Source organism: Dipodomys merriami, unplaced genomic scaffold, assembly GCF_024711535.1.
Source record: "Dipodomys merriami isolate MVZ:Mamm:240054 unplaced genomic scaffold, mDipMer1.0.p SCAF_3, whole genome shotgun sequence".
NCBI classification, from domain to species: domain Eukaryota; kingdom Metazoa; phylum Chordata; class Mammalia; order Rodentia; family Heteromyidae; genus Dipodomys; species Dipodomys merriami.
In genome coordinates, this window is record NW_027204492.1 from 19455197 (window position 1) to 19462161 (window position 6965).

Sequence of the window (6965 nt, forward strand, 5' to 3'; positions counted from 1 at the left end):
AAGTGACCACTCTGACCTCCTACTCCTTTGGTTGCAGTATCTAGTTACAGATCCTGTCATATGACTCTTAAGGTTTTTCCAGTCATAGGGAAGACCATAGCAATAAGATCATGGCTGCTTCCTGACATCCACCATTATCCTGGGTGACATCAAGGTTCCTGTTGATAACTGGCCTAATATCTGATCAAATCCAAAGTTCCTTCTATCAGTAGCCCTTTCTCTTCTACTCCTTCGCAGCCCCAATACCTAAAGCAGCATCTTGGGCCTAGTCATTGCCTAGGATTGTTGTTCTCTGACATACTGAATTCCAACCTCCCATTCTCTGACTACATCCTCCTGTTCTTCAGTCAACCTTTCTCCCTTACTTTTACTACACCTAACTTTTGACCTCATCAAATCTTCCTTTCTCTTACCCTGTGCTTTAAATATCCATTTCTCAGCTTCTCCTAATAATTTCCCTCCCAATTTGCTCCAAACACTGGAGTTGTGGCTCAAGTAGTAGAGTGCCAGACATTTTCGAAAAAGCTCAGAGTGTGCAAGGCCATGAATTCAAGCTTCTTTGCCCCTCATGAGCCAATAAATGTTAATGAAGTAGTATGGGTGCTATAATAGTTTATAAGAACTCTTAAGAATAGAGAATGAGGGCTGGAAATGTGGCTTAGTGGTAAAGTGCTTGCCTAACATGAATGAAGCCCTGGGTTTGATTTCTCAGTACCACATAAGCAGAAAAAGCTAGGAGTGGTACTATGGCTGAAGTGGTAGAGTGCTAGCCTTGAGCAAAAGAACCTCAGGGACAGTGTCCTGGCCTTGAGTTCAAACCCCAGGACTGGCAAGAAAAACAGAAAATGGATTAGCTTTTTTTTTTTAAAAAAGATAACTTTAGGGCTCAAATATAGCTTACTGGTAGAATGTGTGCTTAGTTTGGGCAAAGCCCCTGACTCAATCCCCAGCATCTCCTGGGTCAGAGCAGAAAAGAGAGATTTTAGGGAGATCCACTAGAAGGCTCTGAAACAGCCTGAGTAAGGAGACTGAGAAGATGTGATAGAAATGAAGAAAAGTGGGTAGATTTGAGATTTAGGAAGTAAAAAGGAACTAATGTATGCCTTTTTGTCTTGATTCCCATGGTAAGAGCTGTTTATAGTACAGTACCAGTATTGAATATTTGCTGTTAGCCTTAAGGCTAAGAAATAATTTGTGGGATTCTTTCTTTCATTCAACTTATCTTGTGTTTAAAATAACTGTTGAGTGGTACATTTGGGGAAAATAAATATGTGATTTGTTACAACAATAATCACCATTTAAAAAAAGGACTACATTTCCATTCACTTCAACCTCCCCTTTTCAAACACACTTAATTCTCCTGTTCCTTTGAATATCCATTACATCCATCTGTCAATCTCTACCCCCAAGGTGAGCAGTGTCTAACCTTTGCTACTATTAGGAGTGCTCTTTTCCCAGAAATCAACAGGCTGATTCCTTCATGTCATGTTGACTTCTATTCAAATGTCACCCCTTCAGAGAGACTTTCCCTGATCTTTATTTAAACACTACTTCTTCACCCTCTATTCTGTTTCATTTCATATTCTTCACAACAGTTATCAGGCATTACATTATGTAGCTCCTTATTTATTTTTTATTTTAACTTATTCTATTCTATTTTTATTCTCTTTCTACCTGTTTATTTTTGTCCACTTCTATATTTCCCAGGATCTAGGACATTGCTTGGTCCTTAGTAGGTACCCAACTCAAAATTGTTGAATGAATGACTGAATCTCAGAACATTTGAACCATCTGTCTTTTCCATGGAAGAATATATTCCAACTCAGTGGATTGGGGTCAACTCAAATTCACAATGTCCAACCTTGGCAGGCCTCTTGGCGCTGCTTGGCAACCCCTTTACTTGTTCTGGTTCAGTTCTATTTCTTAATGCCCTCACTGGCAATTACAGACTGTTATCCATGTCCTCAAACCCATACTCTGTTTGCATTTCAGAATGGACACTTAAGTTGTTCCTGACTTCATATTATTACTAACAAGTGCAATGAGAATCCATGGACATGTAGAGGAAATTTTTTAAGATCTATATCTAGAAGTAGAAAAGTACATTTTTCATTACAATAGATTGTGCTGAATTTCTCTCCAAGACAAGTGGAATCAGTTCCTAGTCCTAACCAACAGAGAATGAACATAGCTGCTTGTACTTCATCAGCACTGCATATCATCAGTGTTTTAAAATGTTATCAGTTTGAGGGGTTTGTTTTAAAATTTGTGGTTATTGTATTGCTAGTATAGACAGAATGTGTTTTTATTTATTTTTGAGGCAGGATCTGGCTTCGTTGATCTATTTACATACATGCAAACAAACTACTTTAGACCATGTTATCCTCATTCATTCCCCTTGTTAACCCAATGCCTGTTTTACTTGCATGTCATTCTTTTCTTTCTTTTTCCAGTGTGTTTTAATTACACCAAGTGTCACTATGGTATTCCAGACATGCACCTATTATGTTTTGCTCAGAATAGGTTATTGCGTTGTCTTTCCTTACTCCCTCAATCTCTTGTTGATCCACAGCTTTCATTGAAATTTCCCTATGTAATCTTCACACATATTTCAAAATGACTCACCTTCTTTCTTCTCTGTCTTCCCTTCCTCTCATCCTCCTAATTAGTCCCATAGTAAGCTGGCAAGAATTTTCCTCCATTCTGTGGTTTGTTTCTCAGTTTTGGTAATGGCTTATTTTGCCTTTAATTTGACATAGTCATATTTATCAATTCTTTTGTCTGTTTTTAATTTTAGATGTAATTCTTATGTAGCCAAAAATCTATCAAGATACTTTTATACTACCAGGATTTGTGACTTACTTCAAAAGGAAATATTATCCTAGATTTCCTCATAGTGTTTTAGATTATTTTTGTGAGTGCCAACATGTTTAGCTTATTAACCAATGCAGACTTTATGTTTGGATTTGATAAGAGGAACAGAGCCAAAATGTCATGGACATTCTTCCTTCACACTCCCATTTTGAGAAATAATTGTCCCCAAACTATTTATTGATCAATATATTTTTTCTCTTTGATTTTCAATACCTTACTTGGTATGTGTTAAAAACTCACATGTCCACTGGACTGTACTAAACCTAATTTGCTCCTTTGATCTATGTTACTGTGCCAGTATTCCACTGCTTTACTGACTGTAGTTCGTGTTATGTTTTGCTAACTGGTAGTGTAAGCATTCTGCTCTATTTTTCACAATGTCTTATTCATGTTTCATATTTTCTTTAGACAACCAGCCATTTGCATCCATTGGAATTGAGACTGCTTTCCATGTTTGGATTGATCTCAGAAGAATATTTATTGTTATAAAACTGGAGTTTAAAAAAGTCATAGAACTAAGTCTTTTCACTATTTTATGTCCTTTTATGATGTCCTCCACTCTCACCTTCACCCTAGGTGCTGTGGTTTTAGCACTAGCCAATCCACTAAAGATCTTCTGACAGAAGTCACCATTGACTTTTGTGGTGGCCTCTCATCAGTGATGGAGTCTACATCTACCCCTTTTAATAATAAGAAGGTTTTTTTTTTTTTACTACTTTGACCAACAGTAGATGATAAAAGTAATTTTTTCCACTAATGTAGGTGTTTTTATTTTCTATGAACAGTGTTTTATAGTTTTTAGTATATATGTCTTTCACTGCCTTGGCTAAATTTATTGTTTAAGATTTTCATTAATTTTTGTATTACTGTAAGTGGAATTGTTTTCTCAATTCCTTTGAATTATTCATTGCTGATATCAGTTTGGGCTGTAACAAGTTACCATAAACTGGATGGCTTAACAGTTTATTTCTCAGTTCTGGAGTTTGGGTAGTCCAAAATCAAGGTGCTGATAGATGCAGTGTTTAGTGAGAATCCTCTTTCTCAGTTTGCAGATCGATGAGTGATCTTCTTGAGGTGTCTTGACATGGTAGGGAGTGGATGGCAGCTCTCATTGTTGTGTCCATGTCGCAGGACCCCCACCAAAAAGACCACTCAGAGTCGGACTTTACAGCTGTTTTAAGGCCTCGTCCTACACTCTGACACAGCGGAGCCTAGGAGGAGAGCCCTGAGCTAAGGATTTGCAGGGCTTATAGAGGCACACAACCAGGTTTTTGGATTACCACCACGTGTTGCTCTGCTAGCGGAGATAAACAAGCAACATATGGTCACTGCCTCATAACCCTTTACTCATGCCTCTTTTTTGTTGATTGTAGGGCTTGAATTCAGGACCCAGATTCAGTTCCTAGGCTCTTTTGCTCAAGTCATGCCTCTTTTCTTTAAAAAAAAAAAAAAAAGCACTAGTTAGAAATACATTAACAAAAGCCGGGCGCCAGTGGCTCATGCCTGTAATCTTAGCTACGCAGGAGGCTGAGATCTGAGGATCGCGGTTCAAAGCCAGCCCAGGCAAGAAAGTCCATGAAACTCTTAACTCCAATAAACCATCAGAAAACTGGAAGTTGTGCTGTAGCTCAAGGGGTAGAGCACTCACCTTGAACTGAAGAGCGGAGGCACAGCGCTTAGGCCCAGAGTTTAAGCCCCACGACCGACAAAAAAAAAAAAGATACATTAACAAGCCAGGCACTGGTGGCTTATACCTGTGATCCTAGCTGTTCAGGAGACTGAGATCTGAGTATCTGAGTATCACAGTTCAAAACCAGCCCCAACAGGAATAGTCCATAAGACTTATCTTCAGTTAACTACCAGAAAACCAGAAGTGGCACTGTGGCTTAAAGTGGTAGAGTGATAGCCGTGAGTGAAAAAGCTCAGGGACAGGGCCCAGACCCTGAGTTCAAGCCCTATGATGGAAAAAAGAAAGAAAGAAAAAGAAATAGTTTAACAAATGAAAGTAAGCTTACACCCATGAGGAAAGAAAGCACTAGCCTCATCATAAGAGTTTAATCCTCATTTAGCTCTAATGACTGCCCAAAGGCTTCATATCCAACTATCACATTAGAGATTAGAGTTTCATTGTATGAATTTTAGGAAGTGCAACATTCAGATCATAGCACATGAGATCCTCACTCCTGAAGCTGTAAGATACCATGCAAGCACTCTAACTACACTGGGATTTCCATGTTGTGAAGAAGCTCAAGGTAGCCCATGTGAGAGGTAGTTTGGAGAGACTCTGAGACCATAGGAAGAATAAGAGAGATGCCTAGCCAATATCCAGCTGTTTCAGCCACCACACCCAATGTTTCTGCTCCAGCCAGGAACATTATTGTTTTACTACAACCATATGAGAGACCTTGGGCCACACAGATCAGCTTTCACAATTCCCAACCCATAGAAACCATGAGACATAGTAAATTAATACAATTACTTATGTATTTAAAAGAACTTAAGAATCCCTTATACTGCAATATGTAACCAGAATAGCTTTGTGATTAAAAAATCTAACAGACCATTTTTAAGGTATTACCTTCTCTCTGGTAATTGATTTAGTAGATCTAGTCCCTCCTTGAAATTCTCCCCTTCTTTGACTGCCTTACCTTAGTTTTCTTCCTATATCCATGGCTGTGACTGGCCAGACCTGGTAGTACTTGCCTGTAATTCTAGCAGTGAGGAGAATCATGAGAATCCCAAGTGTGAAGACAGCCTAGGCTATATATAGAGAAAAAATAACAGCAAACAAATAACAATTCCCTTCAAAGCATTGTACTTGCTACTTCTTTGTCCCTTACTTCACTCCTTTTCATATACCTTCTCCTAAGTATTAATGCTCCATCACATTCAGCCCTCTTCTTTGCTGATGACTCACACTGTCCCTGGTTAGTCTTATTCATCTCCACATTAACACCAGTCCAGACATCTTTCTCGAGTTCTAGGTTCATGAAACAAACTTCCTTCTGGCCTTTACCTGGATATTTAATGTTTGGAATGTCCAAAATGGATTCCTTCATACCCTGCACAGCCCAGTATGATCCTCTTCACTTGGGTGTCCAACCAGAATCCATTTCAGACCCCTCTGTCTTTGCCACTTCCAAATTCAATCACTGACGATGTCTTGTCAAGTTTATTTCTATATTTCTGTCCAATCCTGGGGCTTGATCTCAGATTGGGCACTGTGCTTAGGCTTTTGCACTCAAAGATAGAACTCTAGCACTTCAGCAACAGATCCACTTTCAGCTTTTTGGTGGTTAGTTGGAGATAAAAGTCTCAGAACTTTCCTGCCTAGGTTGGTTTTGACCCTCAATCCTTAAATATCAGCCTCCTGAGTCAATAAGATTGTAGGTGTGAGCCACTGGTATCAGGCTCAAGTTTATTTCTTAAATATTTAAGTCTCATTACTTCCTCTTCTTTTTTTAGGGTCATGTATGATTGTCACAGGTCTTCACTGGCATGTCTGTCTCTACTTTCTTTCCCTCTAAACTACTCTCTATGTCCCAACCAATGGTTTAAGACATAGTATTTAGAGCTAAATAGATCTCTTTTTGTGTCCCATCTCTACTCTCACTGGCTCTGTGACTCTGGGCCTGACATTTAACTTTCTGAGTCTCAGTTTCTTTAAAAAGTAAAACATGTATACTAAATATAGCAATGTTAGTGTCAGGATTCGATAAAATAATGCATGTTCAGCATTTAACACAGTGCTAGCTATATAGAAAACACCCAATAAAGAATGTGGAATATTTAAAAAGTGGCTTTAGAACATGGATGGCTACAGTAGCTCATCTTTGCTGAAGGGCTCCAATCTCAAGGACCACATCAGTTGGGGCTTGACGATCAAATGTGAATGGAAAAAATACCATTTGTGATCATCAAGGAAGAGACTACATATTGTAGAAGACAACTTATGATGTGTCAGAGATCAGAGTGGCAAGTACTGCATAGGGTAGGTATGTCTTTGAAAACTGACTTTTCTCACCTAACTGGAACCAGCACTTTTGGAACCCACCAGTAGAGGGCAGCAGAGGTTGATGTGATTGCGGTCT